Below are 18909 nucleotides of genomic sequence, written 5' to 3'. Positions count from 1 at the left end.
TTGCTTACCCTTATACAGTTGTAGCTGTTACCGCCAATGTCAACCGAACCGCCGGTCAAAACCTGTTTAGCCTGATGATGACGACACAGACCCACTTTGCGCAAGCGGGTTTCGTCAGTCCCAATTCAGGGTCTGCATCCTTCGGAGGCTGCATTTGAAGGCCGATCACGCCACAACGCCGCGCGAAGTCTGTCCCAATTCAAAGGCTCCTCCAAATGCAGCCTTCACCTGCCTGTTTTTGAAGGATACGCCGCTACTATCCTTCGCAGCCTCTCATATCCCAAGAGTCATTGCGCGCTGCCGTTAAATGCTGAAAAAAATTGTCACCATGGCGACAAGTAACAGAGACCCGAGCGACGAGTTGACTTTTAAATGTATTTGTGTTTTTAGTTAGTGTTAGCTTGTTTCAGCTTCTAACGTCGGATATTTTAACCATCAAGGAACCATCATAAAAACTCTGATAACTTTTTGATAAAAGTAGGGCTGTCAACAATTGTAGTTGATTCAGAGATTTTATTGCGCTACTTTTTTTTTTTTATCAACGCAAATTAATCACATGACCAGAAATACGAGTTAATCACCCGACATTGTAGCTGTGTCCCAATTCAGGGTCTGCATCCTTCGGAGGACGCAGCCTTCGGAGGCGACTCCTTCGGAGGCGACTCCTTCGGAGGCTGCATTAACGGTTGTTAATTGGGAGAGTCTAGCCTTCGGAGGATTTCCTGGTTACGTCACCAGATGTTCCCGCCCTTACCCCCACATCAGCTGATTCCTGCTGTCAAGGCCAGAGAGGGGGGGGGGGATTATTGTATTTTTAAAATGTACTTTTTATTTAAATTTTGCTGGAGGAGGAGGACAAGTGCCTCTGTCCGCGTCGGAAGCTGATTTTTCGCGCAGTAGAGCCTCCGTCAGCGGACGGAGCTCTCCGCTGCTGCGGGCAGCACAGCGGGGCTGCTAGGTGGCTACATGTTAGCATTACTAACGTCACGTATTATGAATGAAATTATGAGATTTTAATGTCCCTCTAAGTTTAACATATCTGCCGTTTGATTTTCAAATGAGTAAAAACCCACATTAAGTTAAATCAACGCTCCGATCTCCGCTCTGTGCCGCCATTATTTTTGAAGATCGTGGGCGCGCAAGGAATCTTGGGAAATGGAAGGCCGCGAAGGATAGTAGCGATGTGTCCTCCAAACAGAGGGAAAAGGAGGACGCATTTGTGGGCTGCGAAAGGAGGAGCCTTCGACTTGTGACCAAACGGGACAGCCTTGGCATGGCGCCTGTGGCGTGTCGGCCTTCGAATGCAGCCTCCGAAGGATGCAGACCCTGAATTGGGACACAGCTTGTGTCACAGCTGCACAGGAAGCAGACAGAAAGCTGGCTAGATCCAGTCAGTCTTCAGTCAGTGATGTTACCTTCATTGTCTGCTGGATGAAACAGCTCCGTCACCTCTGGCTGCTGCTGCAGCTGCAGGACAGGTCGTCTGCTCAGAGCAGCCTCCTTAAGTGACCTGAAACATTGCAGACAGTCCCAATGTGATGTGTGATCCGATGTTGAAATCCGTGTTGAAAAATAAAAGCTAATTATCGAACTGAACGAGGTGTTATAAGGTTACATCATGTGTTCAAGGTCGGCTCGAAAAAATGAAAACTAGGCAATGGTAACCAAAAAAGTCATCATGGTGTGTTCAAATGCAATTTCAAGAAAAAGAAAATGTAGGTACACAACAGTAATAAAGCTGTATGGTGCACAGTAATGATAAAATTAACGCAAGTATTTATAGTAATGTAATAGTTACTTTTATCTCGTCATAATCACTTTTACATGCAGTAATTGATAGAGTTATTCAGTAACTTTGTAGTCAAGTAACAATAATTTGCATGAATAAGGGGTATTTTAAAAATGCGATTTATCATGATTAATCACAGCCTAAAACTGTGATTAATCAGATTACATTTTTTTAATCGATTAGCAGCACTAGCACTCCCCCTTGCAGCACCAACAGACAGCGCGAGCCTTGTGATGTAAGGGTGGGGGCGGGAACATCTGGTGATGCAATCAGGAAGTCCCCCGAAGGCTAGACCGTCCCATTTAACAACTGTTGATGCAGCCCAGGAGGTGCCTCCAAAGGATGCAGACCCTGAATTGGGACACAGTTTATGTGTCTTTTTTTTTTTTTTTTTTAAACTTTATTTAACCCCATACAACTCCTGTCAAATTCGCCTAAAACGCCTGTCCAAGACACACCCAAAGTAAACTGAAAGCTATTCTTGTTTCTTTTGTAGTACATGAACTTGCATGGTCTCATTTGAAAGGTAACACTTTGACGTTTTATCCCCAGCAGTCAAAATCACTGTAAGTGCTTTGGTCTTTGAGTGACTTTAGTGTAAACACACTAAAATAAGAAGTTTTTTTATCCTCGCCCAATTTTTGGGCTGATACTCACTGTGGGTCCATAGTATAAGTGCTTATCTGCCCTGCCCATCACTCCCATCATCACGAAACCAGTGCACCCTGATGAAGCGGTTGTTGAGTATATTAACAAATTGTTGTGAAGAGTCTACACATGCACACACACCAACACACACCAGCTGGAGTTCATCTCCTCACAGCTCACACTCTGCCTTTTTATTTACTACTCTACTTCACTTGTTTTGTTTTGTTGTTTTTTTTAAAAAAAGAACTACAGAAACAAATAAAAACACCAAACACCAACGTATATCTCTGAGAAAATGAGTTAAAGCTGCCTTCATTCTCAAGTCATAAGTCATCATCATCTTACCCCACATCCTAAACATAATCAAAAGGATCAGGTAATTGGAGTTTGTATTGAATAAACAGATTAGAAAAAAAAGACACCTCAATGTGCTTTGAATCAAAGCAACAAAGTAAAACACTAAAGTCTGACGAGGCAGCTGTGATCTATTCTGCCCTCCCTTCCCATCAACATGATCTTGTAGCTCAGCAGAATCTGCAGGGCCACAAACACCAGTATCTTACAGGAGTCACTAATCATCTTGCCCCACACGTACATCACACAGAAACTTGACCGTACCTTCAGGCTGGGTGATTCCCATCAACATGATCTTGTAGCTCAGCAGTCATGCGCTGGACATCTGAGCCTGGCTGAATGCTCCAGGTCCTCCTGCTCCTGCTGTCTGAGCTTCTTCAGCAGCTCTCGCTGCACTCGCTCACTCCAGCTGCTGAGTCTCATTTCCAAACTGAAAAGAGAGAGAGAGACAGAGAGGCGGGGGGCAGGGGGACCCAGGTAAATAATATTTTGTGTTGGTGTTGAGGCAAAACATTTTATAACGACAGCTTTAAAATGAAATTTTACCGTGGCTGGCTGTGGCTGAGGCTGCTGCTGTGAGCGAGACTGGCCCTGCCCATCACTCCCATCATCACAAAACCAGTGCACCCTGGCAGTCCTCTCCCTCCCAGCTGTTGTAGGCATTGTGGGACTCGATGCATTTTAGGAATGCTCTCCCTGGGGAATCACAAATAAAATCATTCACTTTTACATTCAACGTTCCATTTTGGAACTCAACCCCATGTTGTTGGAGTGCCTTCAGTTCTGTTAAAAAACTAGCCGTGTAATCAGTAATGCTGTTTGGCTTTGCAGTTCCACAAAACAGTGCAACGATAAATGGCTCAAAGTTTTTCACACTACAGAGAATGGGCCACATTTGTACATTGGATGATTTAAACAGTGGCACACCATCTACACTGAAATTTAGCAGTATCTCATTTTCTGCTGAAAAGAAATCGGGATACTGTGAGCACATTTTTAAAAGTCCCGTCTCCACACCGAAGTAGAGGAACTGGCCCCCACACAGATCCCTGACTTCTATTTGAGGTGGAGTTCCTAACAGAGGTCTGGCATCTTTTGGCAGCCGGTGGCCATGTTTACGTAACACCAAGAGCAGCTCATCAACCGACGTGCGCGTTGCCTTATTTTTTACAGCCCATTTGGCAAAATCACTTCTTAGATCACTTGATTCCTCCTCAGACAAAGTTACAATTTCTGAATCCCTTTCACCATCACTGTCTGGCGGGTGGTGATCATCTCGATACTCGTCTTCTCCTGTATCAGACTGCTCCTGTGTCTGTAGGTCTGCTGAGCTATCAGCAAAAGAGGGACCTGGATTCTCATCTGAGTCACTAGACTCCACCAGTGCACGGAATTGTGCATTTTGCCGTCTCCATTTATAGTTGATTCAGAGATTTTAATGCGCTACTTTTTTTTTATCAACGCAAATGACTCACATGACCAGAAATACCAGTTAATCACCCGACATTGTGTCACAGCTGCACAGGAAGCAGACAGAAAGCTGGCTAGATCCAGTCAGTCTTCAGTCAGTGATGTTACCTTCATTGTCTGCTGGATGAAACAGCTCCGTCACCTCTGGCTGCTGCTGCAGCTGCAGGACAGGTCGTCTGCTCAGAGCAGCCTCCTTAAGTGACCTGAAACATTGCAGACAGTCCCAATGTGATGTGTGATCCGATGTTGAAATCCGTGTTGAAAAATAAAAGCTAATTATCGAACTGAACGAGGTGTTATAAGGTTACATCATGTGTTCAAGGTCGGCTCGAAAAAATGACAATTAGGCAATGGTAACCAAAAAAGTCATCATGGTGTGTTCAAATGCAATTTCAAGAAAAAGAAAATGTAGGTACACAACAGTAATAAAGCTGTATGGTGCACAGTAACGATAAAATTAAAGCAAGTATTTATAGTAATGTAATAGTTACTTTTATCTCGTCATAATCAGTTTTGCATGCAGTAATTGATAAGTAACAATAATTTGCATGAATAAGAGGTATTTTAAAAATGTGATTTATCACGATTAATCACAGCCTAAAACTGTGATTAATCAGATTACATTTTTTTAATCGATTAGCAGCACTAGCACTCCCCCTTGCAGCACCAACAAGCTGTGTCCCAATTCAGGGTCTGCATCCTTCGGAGGACGCAGCCTACTGTACTTTTTATTTAAATTTTGCTGGAGGAGGAGGACATGTGCCTCTGTCCGCGTCGGAAGCTGATTTTTCGCGCAGTAGAGCCTCCGTCAGCGGACGGAGCTCTCCGCTGCTGCGGGCAGCACAGCGGGGCTGCTAGGTGGCTACATGTTAGCATTACTAACGTCACGTATTATGAATGAAATTATGAGATTTTAATGTCCCTCTAAGTTTAACATATCTGGCGTTTGATTTTCAAATGAGTAAAAACCCACATTAAGTTAAATCAACGCTCCGATCGCCGCTCTGTGCCGCCATTATTTTTGAAGATCACGGGCGCGCAAGGAATCTTGGGAAATGGAAGGCCGCGAAGGATATAGCGATGTGTCCTCCAAACAGAGGGAAAAGGAGGACGCATTTGTGGGCTGCGAAAGGAGGAGCCTTTGACTTGTGACCAAATGGGACAGCCTTGGCATGGCCAGGACGTGTCGGCCTTCGAATGCAGCCTCCGAAGGATGCAGACCCTGAATTGGGACACAGTTTATGTGTCTTTTTTTTAAAAACTTTATTTAACCCCATACAACTCCTGTCAAATTCGCCTAAAACGCCTGTCCAAGACATACCCAAAGTAAACTGAAAGCTATTCTCGTTTCTTTTGTAGTACATGAACTTGCATGGTCTCGTTTGAACGGTAACACTTTGACGTTTTATCCCCAGCAGTCAAAATCACTGTAAGTGCTTTGGTCTTTGAGTGACTTTAGTGTAAACACACTAAAATAAGAAGTTTTTTTTTATCCTCGCCCAATTTTTGGGCTGATACTCACTGTGGGTCCATAGTATAAGTGCTTATCTGCCCTGCCCATCACTCCCATCATCACGAAACCAGTGCACCCTGATGAAGCGGTTGTTGAGTATATTAACAAACTGTTGTTAAGAGTCTACACATGCACACACACCAACACACACCAGCTGGAGTTCATCTCCTCACAGCTCACACTCTGCCTTTTTATTTACTACTCTACTTCACTTGTTTTAACAGTTGATAACTATGATTTTGTATTTATATATTGCTGTTAATTGTTTCTTTAATGACCCTGAAGAAACTTAAATTACATATACAGCAAATCTATGCACACAAACACACAGTCTATACAAACACACACACACACAATATGAATGAACAGGTTAGAAAAAAAAGAACTACAGAAACAAATACAAACACCAACGTATATCTCTGAGAAAATGAGTTAAAGCTGCCTTCATTCTCAAGTCACAAGGCATCATCATCTTACCCCACATCCTAAACATAATCAAAAGGATCAGGTAATTGGGGTTTGTATTGAATAAGCAGTTTAGAAAAAAAGACACCTCAATGTGCTTTGAATCAAAGTAGGGCTGGGCGATATGGCCTAAAACAAAAATCTCCGATTTTTTTACAAAAAATCCCGATTCACGATTTAAATCGATTTTTTTCACCCCTACCTAAAACCAATTTGCAGATGACAAAGAAATTGTTCAAAACAAGTTTCAATTTTATTTTGTTTAAATTTTCCCTTCTGGGGTTTAAGTTACACAAACAAGCCACAAAAAAGAGATGGCAAGCCCTGCCTGCCATTGTAAACAGTGACAATGTAACTTTTCAGTAAGCTTTATCTAGTTTCAAAATGACACAATGCACTCTAAAACTAACTTAAAAAAATAAAACATAAAATTATAAGACCCTTTTTTGAGGTTGATAAAATAAAGTGCAAACAAAACTCTCAAATCCGAGACCATGGTTCTCAGCCGGAAAAGGGTGGCGTGCCTCCGGATCGGGGACGAAGTCCTGCCCCAAGTGGAGGAGTTTAAGTACCTCGGGGTCTTGTTCACGAGTGAGGGAAGGATGGAACGGGAGATCGACAGGCGGATCGGTGCAGAGTCCGCATTACTGCAGACGCTGCACCGGTCTGTCGTGGTGAAGAGGGAGCTGAGCCGAAGGCAAAGCTCTCGATTTACAGTCGATCTTCGTTCCTCACCTATGGTCACGAGCTTTGGGTAGTGACCGAAAGAACAAGATTCTTGGGTACAAGCGGCGAAATGAGTTTCCTCCGTGAGGCGGCTGGGCTCTCCCTTAGAGATAGGGTGAGAAGCTCGGTCATCCGGGAGGAGCTCGGAGTAGAGCCGCTGCTCCTCCAGCGTTGAGAAGAGCCAGATGAGGTGGCTCGGGCATCTAATTAGGACGCCTCCAGGACGCCTCCCTGGTGAGGTGTTCAGGGCACGTCCCACCGGTAGGAGGCCCCGGGGAAGACCCAGGACACGCTGGAGAGACTGTGTCTCACAGCTGGCCTGGGAACGCCTCGGGGTCCCCCGGGAAGAGCTGGACGAAGTAATCGGGGAGAGGGAAGTCTGGGTTTCCCTGCTTAGGCTGCTGCCCCCGCGACCCGACCCCGGATAAGCGGAAGAAAATGGATGGATGGATGGATGGATGGACAAAACTCTCAGTTTCCTGAACATGTTTTGCATAATAAAGAGGTACTTGTGTGGTAAACAAAAGTATTTGGTCACTATTTTAATTCCCTGAATCATGTTAACTAAATTAAACATCTGCATCAAATAAAATTAAACATAACATTTCTTCTTTCTGCATTAAATAGTAGCTTTCCACTGTAAACAACTGTGAAAATGTAACTTTTCAGTAAGCTTTTCTTACTGACAGTGACATAAACATAACATGAAATAAAATGTATGTAAGCCTTTTTGACAAAACATTTACAAAAGTTTAACAACTTGCTATTCAGTATCCAGTTACCTTAACATATTTTGCATAGTAAAAGTGCACGTTCACAAAATGAAACATCTGCATTCACAGCATTATCAACAGCATCAAATAGTAGTGCATGAGGTGCTTCTTTGCTGTTTTTAAACATTTTTAGCCAGGAAGACAAGCCTGTCTACCACCTCTGGCATGAGGCATGCACGGTGGCATGTAACAATGCCCCCCCCACACTGAAAACCCTCTCAGAGGGGGCACTTGTAGCTGGGACCGAGAGGTATTTCTTTGCCAAATTACTTAGCCTTGGAAAGTTAGGTTGGTGGCGCTTCCACCAGTCAAGTGGACCACAGATCGGTTGTCCGTGGCGATCCTTTGGCGTGTACTGTTATACAGCTGAGGCGAGGCAACTTCAGAAAAATGTTTGCGGCCTGATAGCACGTACGTGGGGTCCAAAACTTTCAGCAGGTGAATAAACCCCGGCTTTTCCACGGTGTATATGGGCACCATATCTCTTGCGATATACATCGCGACTGCATCCCTGACAGTTTTCCACCAGGCTCCTTTCTTATCATACGGGATACAGTTTGTCAATGTCTCCAAGACGGTAGGTTGTTTTTTGGTCGCGGTGCTTGGGCTGCCGCGGTCTTGTTCCTTTCGTAGGGAGCAACACCTCTCCCACTCGGCAGCATGCTTCTGTTTGAGGTGCTGCAGTAAATTGGTAGTACTGCTACCTTTTGTAGCAACAGCCTTTAAACAGACTTTGCAGCGAGGTGCTGTTTGTTCAGTGTCTGACGCCACAAACCCGAACCAATTCCAATGACTGAAGTTACGTTTCCGTTCTTCGGAGTGAGATCTGCACCGCTTGCCGCCATGTTGTTTGTGTATCAAGCGCGTGGGGGAGGGGGGCGCGCACTCTGAACTACGGGAGCCCAGCAGGCAGGCGTTGGTTGCGGATGTTGATGAGAAAATCGATTTTCATTAAAACAAATCGACATTAAGTACAAATTCGAATTAATCGATAAAATCGATTTATCGCCCAGCCCTAAATCAAAGCAACAAAGTAAAACACTAAAGTCTGACGAGGCAGCTGTGATCTATTCTGCCCTCCCTTCCCATCAACATGAACTTGTAGCTCAGCAGAATCTCCAGGGCCACAAACACCAGTATCTTACAGGAGTCACTAATCATCTTGCCCCACACGTACATCACACAGAAACTTGACCATACCTTCAGGCTGGGTGATTCCCATCAACATGATCTTGTAGCTCAGCAGAATCTCCAGGGCCAAACACCAGTATCTTACAGGAGTTGAATGCTGAGGGGTGATGAAGGGTTTTCAGGTTAGACTTATCAGAAGCTTTGACGTGGCTGGGTTTTGGGTGCACTAAACTTAAAACTGTATTAAGGAACTGGCCACCACATAGATAATATTTATTTGCCCATGTACAAATATTGTACATGTTTTTATAAAAAATATATAAACGTGTAAATCCATTGCTGTGTTATTACAGCATACTGTAAATGCCGGTGTATAAAACGCACCTTTTTTTCACTGAAAAGTGAAACACACCGGTGGATCCTATTCACCAGTAAAATACAGAGAGAGGTTGGATCTAGATATGATTATGATTATAGGTATGTGAAAGGCCGTCCACGCTAAGAATGATAACTATTTCAAGAACTGTACCTAAAGATGATGTGAGCATCCACTCTTATGAACTGTAACACCGTGTCAGGCATGCATTCCAGCTGTGTCAGCAGCTGAAAATACTATAGACCCGTTACTGCTGTATGTTGGACAAAAAAATAAAAAATTAAAGCGTTTTCCCCACAACACCCCCCAAAAGCACCAGTCATGCCAGCTCTTGTGAGCCACATTAAAGGACATGGCGGGCCGAATTCGGCCCATGGGCCTTGAGTGTGACACATGTGCTATAATGCTAACATTCGTTAGCACGTGTTAGCAAGAGCTGGATTGCATGCACTCCGCTAGCTAACTTAGTTAGCACTGCTAGTCTTGGCGAATGCTGCTGTTGGCTGTATGCCCAAAATTAACCATTAACCAAAGCGTACACGACGTCACGGGTTTATTATAAAATGTGACTTCAAAAACTTTGCTTACCCTTATACAGTTGTAGCTGTTACCACCAACGTCAACCGAACCGCCGGTCAAAACCTGTTTAGCCTGACGATGACGACACAGACCCACTTTGCGCAAGCGGGTGTCGTCAGTCCCAATTCAGGGTCTGCACTCCCATCATCACGAAACCAGTGCACCCTGATAAAGCGGTTGTTGAGTATATTAACAAATTGTTGTTAAGAGTCTACACATACACACACACCAACACACACCGGCTGGAGTTCATCTCCTCACAGCTCAAACTCTGCCTTTTTATTTACTACTCTACTTCACTTGTTTGTTTGTTTTTTTAAAAAAAGAACTACAGAAACAAATAAAAACACCAAACACCAACGTATATCTCTGAGAAAATGAGTTAAAGCTGCCTTCATTCTCAAGTCACAAGTCATCATCATCTTACCCCACATCCTAAACATAATCAAAAGGATCAGGTAATTGGAGTTTGTATTGAATAAGCAGTTTAGAAAAAAAAGACACCTCAATGTGCTTTGAATCAAAGCAACAAAGTAAAACACTAAACTCTGACGAGGCAGCTGTGATCTATTCTGCCCTCCCTTCCCATCAACATGATCTTGTAGCTCAGCAGTCATGCGCTGGACATCTGAGCCTGGCTGAATGCTCCAGGTCCTCCTGCTCCTGCTGTCTGAGCTTCTTCAGCAGCTCTCGCTGCACTCGCTCACTCCAGCTGCTGAGTCTCATTCCCAAACTGAAAAGAGAGAGACAGAGAGGCGGGGGGCAGGGGGACCCAGGTAAATAATATTTTGTGTTGGTGTTGAGGCAAAACATTTTATAACGACAGCTTTAAAATGAAATTTTACCGTGGCTGGCTGTGGCTGAGGCTGCTGCTGTGAGCGAGACTGGCCCTGCCCATCACTCCCATCATCACAAAACCAGTGCACCATGGCAGTCCTCTCCCTCCCAGCTGTTGTAGGCATTGTGGGACTTGATGCATTTTAGGAATGCTCTCCCTGGGGAATCACAAATAAAATCATTCACTTTTACATTCAACGTTCCATTTTGGAACTCAACCCCATGTTGTTGGAGTGCCTTCAGTTCTGTTAAAAAACTAGCCGTGTAATCAGTAATGCTGTTTGGCTTTGCAGTTCCACAAAACAGCGCAACGATAAATGGCTCAAAGTTTTTCACACTACAGAGAATGGGCCACATTTGTACATTGGATGATTTAAACAGTGGCACACCATCTACACTGAAATTTAGCAGTATCTCATTTTCTGCTGAAAAGAAATCGGGATACTGTGAGTACATTTTTAAAAGTCCCGTCTCCACACCGAAGTAGAGGAACTGGCCCCCACACAGATCCCTGACTTCTTGAGGTGGAGTTCCTAACAGAGGTCTGGCATCTTTTGGCAGCCGGTGGCCATGTTTACGTAACACCAAGAGCAGCTCATCAACCGACGTGCGCGTTGCCTTATTTTTTACAGCCCATTTTGCCAAATCACTTCTTAGATCACTTGATTCCTCCTCAGACAAAGTTACAATTTCTGAATCACTTTCACCATCACTGTCTGGCGGGTGGTGATCATCTCGATACTCGTCTTCTCCTGTATCAGACTGCTCCTGTGTCTGTAGGTCTGCTGAGCTATCAGCAAAGAGGGACCTGGATTCTCATCTGAGTCACTAGACTCCACCAGTGCACGGAATTGTGCATTTTGTAAATCTCCAATTTAAGTTGATTCAGAGATTTTAATGCGCTACTTTTTTTTTATCAACGCAAATGAATCACATGACCAGAAATACCAGTTAATCACCCGACATTGTGTCACAGCTGCACAGGAAGCAGACAGAAAGCTGGCTAGATCCAGTCAGTCTTCAGTCAGTGATGTTACCTTCATTGTCTGCTGGATGAAACAGCTCCGTCACCTCTGGCTGCTGCTGCAGCTGCAGGACAGGTCGTCTGCTCAGAGCAGCCTCCTTAAGTGACCTGAAACATTGCAGACAGTCCCAATGTGATGTGTGATCCGATGTTGAAATCCCTGTTGAAAAATAAAAGCTAATTATCGAACTAAACGAGGTGTTATAAGGTTACATCATGTGTTCAAGGTCGGCTTGAAAAAATGACAACTAGGCAATGCTAACCAAAAAAGTCATCATGGTGTGTTCAAATGCAATTTCAAGAAAAAGAAAATGTAGGTACACAACAGTAATAAAGCTGTATGGTGCACAGTAATGATAAAATTAAAGCAAGTATTTATAGTAATGTAATAGTTACTTTTATCTCGTCATAATCAGTTTTACATGCAGTAATTGATAAGTAACAATAATTTGCATGAATAAGGGGTATTTTAAAAATGTGATTTATCATGATTAATCACAGCCTAAAACTGTGATTAATCAGATTACATTTTTTTAATCGATTAGCAGCACTAGCACTCCCCCTTGCAGCACCAACAAGCTGTGTCCCAATTCAGGGTCTGCATCCTTCGGAGGACGCAGCCTTCGGAGGCGACTCCTTCGGAGGCTGCATTAACGGTTGTTAATTGGGACAGACTAGCCTTCGGAGGATTTCCTGGTTACGTCACCAGATGTTCCCGCCCTTACCCCCACATCAGCTGATTCCTGCTGTCAAGGCCAGAGAGGGGGGGGGGGGATTATTGTATTTTTAAAATGTACTTTTGCTTTTGTGCTGTGGGCAGCACAGCGGGGCTGCTAGGTGGCTACATGTTAGCATTACTAACGTCACGTATTATGAATGAAATTATGAGATTTTAATGTCCCTCTAAGTTTAACATATCTGGCGTTTGATTTTCAAATGAGTAAAAACCCACATTAAGTTAAATCAACGCTCCGATCTCCGCTCTGTGCCGCCATTATTTTTGAAGATCGCGGGCGCGCAAGGAATCTTGGGAAATGGAAGGCTGCGAAGGATAGTAGCGATGTGTCCTCCAAACAGAGGGAAAAGGAGGACGCGTTTGTGGGCTGCGAAAGGAGGAGCCTTTGGCTTGTGACCAAATGGGACAGCCTTGGCAAGAAGCGCCAGGACGTAATCGGCCTTCGAATGCAGCCTCCGAAGGATGCAGACCCTGAATTGGGACACAGTTTATGTGTCTTTTTTTTTAAAACTTTATTTAACCCCATACAACTCCTGTCAAATTCGCCTAAAACGCCTGTCCAAGACACACCCAAAGTAAACTGAAAGCTATTCTTGTTTCTTTTGTAGTACATGAACTTGCATGGTCTCATTTGAAAGGTAACACTTTGACGTTTTATCCCCAGCAGTCAAAATCACTGTAAGTGCTTTGGTCTTTGAGTGACTTTAGTGTAAACACACTAAAATAAGAAGTTTTTTTTTATCCTCGCCCAATTTTTGGGCTGATACTCACTGTGGGTCCATAGTATAAGTGCTTATCTGCCCTGCCCATCACTCCCATCATCACGAAACCAGTGCACCCTGATGAAGCGGTTGTTGAGTATATTAACAAATTGTTGTTAAGAGTCTACACATGCACACACACCAACACACACCAGCTGGAGTTCATCTCCTCACAGCTCACACTCTGCCTTTTTATTTACTACTCTACTTCACTTGTTTTAACAGTTGATAACTATGATTTTGTATTTATATATTGCTGTTAATTGTTTCTTTAATGACCCTGAAGAAACTTAAATTACATATACAGCAAATCTATGCACACAAACACACAGTCTATACACACACACACAATATGAATGAACAGGTTAGAAAAAAAAGAACTACAGAAACAAATACAAACACCAACGTATATCTCTGAGAAAATTAAAGCTGCCTTCATTCTCAAGTCACAAGGCATCATCATCTTACCCCACATCCTAAACATAATCAAAAGGATCAGGTAATTGGAGTTTGTATTGAATAAGCAGTTTAGAAAAAAAAGACACCTCAATGTGCTTTGAATCAAAGTAGGGCTGGGCGATATGGCCTAAAACAAAAATCTCCGATTTTTTTACTAAAAAAATCCCGATTCACGATTTAAATCGATTTTTTTCACCCCCTACCTAAAACCAATTTGCAGATGACAAAGAAATTGTTCAAAACAAGTTTCAATTTTATTTTGTTTAAATTTTCCCTTCTGGGGTTTAAGTTACACAAACAAGCCACAAAAAAGAGATGGCAAGCCCTGCCTGCCATTGTAAACAGTGACAATGTAACTTTTCAGTAAGCTTTATCTAGTTTCAAAATGACACAATGCACTCTAAAACTAACTTAAAAAAATAAAACAGAAAATTATAAGACCCTTTTTTGAGGTTGATAAAATAAAGTGCAAACAAAACTCTCAAATCCGAGACCATGGTTCTCAGCCGGAAAAGGGTGGCGTGCCCCCTCTGGATCGGGGATGAAGTCCTGCCCCAAGTGGAGGAGTTTAAGTACCTCGGGGTCTTGTTCACGAGTGAGGGAAGGATGGAACGGGAGATCAACAGGCGGATCGGTGCAGCGTCTGCAGTAATGTGGACTCTGCACCGGTCTGTCGTGGTGAAGAGGGAGCTGAGCCGAAAGGCAAAGCTCTCGATTTACCGGTCGATCTTCGTTCCTACCCTCACCTATGGTCACGAGCTTTGGGTAGTGACCGAAAGAACAAGATCGCGGGTACAAGCGGCCGAAATGAGTTTCCTCCGTAGGGCGGCTGGCTCTCCCTTAGAGATAGGGTGAGAAGCTCGGTCATCCGGGAGGAGCTCGGAGTAGAGCCGCTGCTCCTCCAGCGTTGAGAAGAGCCAGATGAGGTGGCTCGGGCATCTAATTAGGGCGCCTCAGGACGCCTCCCTGGTGAGGTGTTCAGGGCACGTCCACCGGTAGGAGGCCCCGGGGAAGACCCAGGACACGCTGGAGAGACTACGTCTCACAGCTGGCCTGGGAACGCCTCGGGGTCCCCCGGGAAGAGCTGGATGAAGTAATCGGGGAGAGGGAAGTCTGGGTTTCCCTGATTAGTCTGCTGCCCCCGCAACCCGACCCCGGATAAGCGGAAGAAAATGGATGGATGGATGGACAAAACTCTCAGTTTCCTGAACATGTTTTGCATAATAAAGAGGTACTTGTGTGGTAAACAAAAGTATTTGGTTACTATTTTAATTCCCTGAATCATGTTAACTAAATTAAACATCTGCATCAAATAAAATTAAACATAACATTTCTTCTTTCTGCATTAAATAGTAGCTTTCCACTGTAAACAACTGTGAAAATGTAACTTTTCAGTAAGCTTTTCTTACTGACAGTGACATAAACATAACATGAAATAAAATGTATGTAAGCCTTTTTGACAAAACATTTACAAAAGTTTAACAACTTGCTATTCAGTATCCAGTTACCTTAACATATTTTGCATAGTAAAAAAGTGCACGTTCACAAAATGAAACATCTGCATTCACAGCATTATCAACAGCATCAAATAGTAGTGCATGAGGTGCTTCTTTGCTGTTTTTAAACATTTTTAGCCAGGAGGACAAGCCTGTCTACCACCTCTGGCTTGAGGCATGCACGGTGGCATGTAACAATGCCTCCCCCCACACTGAAAACCCTCTCAGAGGGGGCACTTGTAGCTGGGACCGAGAGGTATTTCTTTGCCAAATTACTTAGCCTTGGAAAGTTAGGTTGGTGGCGCTTCCACCAGTCAAATGGACCACAGATCGGTTGTCGCGGAGTAGAACGGCACTCCCTCCAGCTCCGTGGCGATCCTTTGGCGTGTACTGTTATACAGCTGAGGCGAGGCAACTTCAGAAAAATGTTTGCGGCCTGGTAGCATGTACCTGGGGTCCAAAACTTTCAGCAGGTGAATAAACCCCGGCTTTTCCACAGTGTATATATGGGCACCATATCTCTTGCGATATACATCGCAACTGCATCCGTGACAGTTTTCCACCGGGCGCCTTTCTTATCATACAGGATACAGTTTGTCAATGTTTCCAAGACGGTAGGTTGTTTTTTGGTCGCGGTGCTTGGGCTGCCGCGGTCTTGTTCCTTTCGTAGGGAGCAACACCTCTCCCACTCGGCAGCATGCTTCTGTTTGAGGTGCTGCAGTAAATTGGTAGTACTGTTACCTTTTGTAGCAACAGCCTTTAAACAGACTTTGCAGCGAGGTGCTGTTTGTTCAGTGTCTGACGCCACAAACCCGAACCAATTCCAATGACTGAAGTTACGTTTCCGTTCTTCGGAGTGAGATCTGCACCGCTTGCCGCCATGTTGTTTGTGTATCAAGCGCGGGGGGAGGGGGGCGCGCACTCTGAACTACGGGAGCCCAGCAGGCAGGCGTTGGTTGCGGATGTTGATGAGAAAATCAATTTTCATTAAAACAAATCGACATTAAGTACAAATTCGAATTAATCGATAAAATCGATTTATCGCCCAGCCCTAAATCAAAGCAACAAAGTAAAACACTAAACTCTGACTAGGCAGCTGTGATCTATTCTGCCCTCCCTTCCCATCAACATGATCTTGTCACAAGACATCATCATCTTACCCCACATCCTAAACATAATCAAAAGGATCAGTTAATTGGAGTTTGTATTGAATAAGCAGTTTAGAAAAGAAAGAAGACCTCGATGTGCTTTGAATCAAAGCAACAAAGTAAAACACTAAACTCTGATTATCTTGTATTTTCCCCACAGTGGCATCAAGGACTTGTGATATTGAGGCAAAACAGATGAAAAAAAAAATAATAATATGCAAGTGGTCAAATTCAGTTCATTGAGAGTTTATTGTAGAAAAAGAGGATAAACTGGTTGCAGAGTGTCTGTGGTTACAGTCTCCGGTGTCATTGGTGAAGCACTGAAGATGTCTCACAGTAGGTTGTTTGCCAGACTGCTTTGGCAGCAGAGTGGAGTCAGACACTGTTATACAGGAAAAAGACAAAACCTCGACATCAGTAAGAACACGAAGGTCATCTGCCAAGGTCTCACAGGGAGATAAAGCTGCTGACGAGGCTGCAAAAGCAGTTATAGGAGCAGACAGATTGGGAAAGGTCTTTTTGGTTCATTAACATTGCCTGCTTTGAAGCTGTCTTGGTTACCAATACAACTCCTCAGGAGGAGAAGATGAAGCATTGTCCAAAATCCAGGTCATCAACATCTCCATGATCCTTGCAGAAGCCATCCATAGAACTCACAACGGCGAGTCTGTGTCATATCTATTCAATCATGTTCGCTTGTAACAAATGGTATTTAGCATCTATTGTGTGCTGTTCCACCAAGAAAAGAGAAGAGGGAAATCCCCAAGCCAAACACAACCATGAGCAAAGATGTTCTGCTAACTAACCATGAAAGAAAAAAAAGGGAAAAAAAACAACAACTGAATTATCATGTCTGTTACTAATGCTAACTCCTCTCCTCTGAGTTTCTTACGCCTTAAGCAGTGTCCTGTCATGTCTGGGCACCAAAGCATTTGCAAGCTACTAAGTTAGGCTACCATTTGTCTGAAAAATAATGTTTGGAGAGGTGAGAAAGAGCTATCAATCTGTCAACCCTTTCCGTGTCCGGGCCGGGTGAGGTTTCCCGTGTCGAGTCAAATTAAGCCGCAGGCTACACTCCTACCCAAGTTAGACGTTGTTGACCTCCTGAAGAATGGCAGGACTTTTAATTATAAAGTCCTCAGACAAATTCTGGCAGATGCATGCCCATTGCAAAGGTAGGTGGCTTTACTTCAATATTACCTCCTCCTTCCTCACTGCTCATGCCCCCACTCCCCATTTTCAAATATTTTGTTTTACTATTTCTTTAAGTTTTAGTTTCACAAACTTTATTTCATTAACCATTTCCAAAAATCTTGTTTTCCTTTGTGAAAGACTGACTGAGGAGCTGGAGCGTCATCACTTGTATGTGACTGGAGCCCCCCCCCCCCCTCTGCCCAATGCAAATGTAGACACCAGGCGGCCAACTGTGGCCGAAGTCCAGGCTGAGCCGTCTCAAGTGTTTGAGCCATCGGACGAGGCGTCAAACAGCAGTGGAGAGCTGTTTCAATGGTGAGAACCTCAGTTTCACAACTTTTCTGATGATGTGTGTTTTTGAGAGTGGCTCACATTATATCATTATTATGCAAAGTATTATAACAAGTGTTATCCCACATTGCAGTGACCGAGATGTGAACTACTCTGTCACGGCCAGGAGTCACATGCTGGAGAAGGGGCTTTATCAAAAGCATTCCTTGGACCATCTCCTGCTGAGGGACTTTGCCACACACCTTAAGATTGAGCTCCTCAATGAAAGTTTCAAACAGGAGGTGAGGACCATCTTTACACACCCTGTTTATTAGAAATGTTAATTAGAAAGTTAATAAAAGATGAAGCAAGGAGCAAAAGTCATGATTAGAATGTATTTTAAAATTGTGTATTTTTACAATTTTATTTGGCCTAACACTGCAGAGTGGTCTGTGGAACCCTTTCTTATGACACCTCATGTCTTTTTATGGTGTTTTTGCCCATTTTCAGGACACTTGGTGCATTTTCAGTGCATGCGCTGCAGATGCAGCACATACGTTGCTTGCGACAGGACCCTTCTGGAAAAAAAAAATTTAAAAAATGAATAAATACAATTTTATTTGGCCTAACACTGCAGACTGGTCTGTGGAATCCTTTCTTATGACCCCATGACCTGTAGATGTGATTTAAGGTATAATAAGCTGTATTCCACCCCAGAGTATTTCTTTACTCCATTGAATAACCTCACTTTTTCAGCAAAGCTAAATTCACTTTCGTGGGGAAGTATCAGCATTTATGCTGACAATCCCCAAATGAGTTAACTGTAGACCTCAATGGTCAGCCTGTAGGTTAGGGGTTAGGGTTATAATGCCATTAAATACTGTGGGCTCCAAACACTATCAGGGCACTGTGCTGGCTCTCTACTACTACTGCTGCTCTGCCATGTCCCATCCCCCGATGAGCCACGTTCCTGTAACGACCCTGCTTTTGTTCTGGCCCTCACTCTTACCTGTGCTGACATTCCCCAAATGATACTCAGGAGACAAATAATTGCATTAGCAACACCACACTTTACTAAGAGAGACATATTTAAAAAGTACAGTCACAATATATGTTGCCAAAGTGCACAGTGATATATATACTATTATAAATTATAGTAC

The 18909-nt window shown here is 43.7% G+C and overlaps 1 long non-coding RNA gene across 1 annotated transcript in view; it reads left to right on the top strand.

The window, feature by feature from the left end:
• The window catches only part of LOC148187008 (uncharacterized), a 66941-nt gene that overhangs the window by 42465 nt on the left and 5567 nt on the right, over positions 1 to 18909 (top strand). Inside the window, exons 2-3 of the long non-coding RNA XR_015779109.1 lie at positions 17618 to 17794; positions 17904 to 18051. This is a non-coding gene — a long non-coding RNA (uncharacterized LOC148187008). The remainder of the gene's footprint in view (positions 1 to 17617; positions 17795 to 17903; positions 18052 to 18909) is intronic.

This window comes from Plectropomus leopardus, chromosome 16 (assembly GCF_026936395.1).
Source record: "Plectropomus leopardus strain MGB_pleo_1.0 chromosome 16, ASM2693639v1, whole genome shotgun sequence".
Lineage (NCBI taxonomy): Eukaryota > Metazoa > Chordata > Actinopteri > Perciformes > Serranidae > Plectropomus > Plectropomus leopardus.
This window is presented reverse-complemented; position numbering and strand designations above follow the sequence as displayed.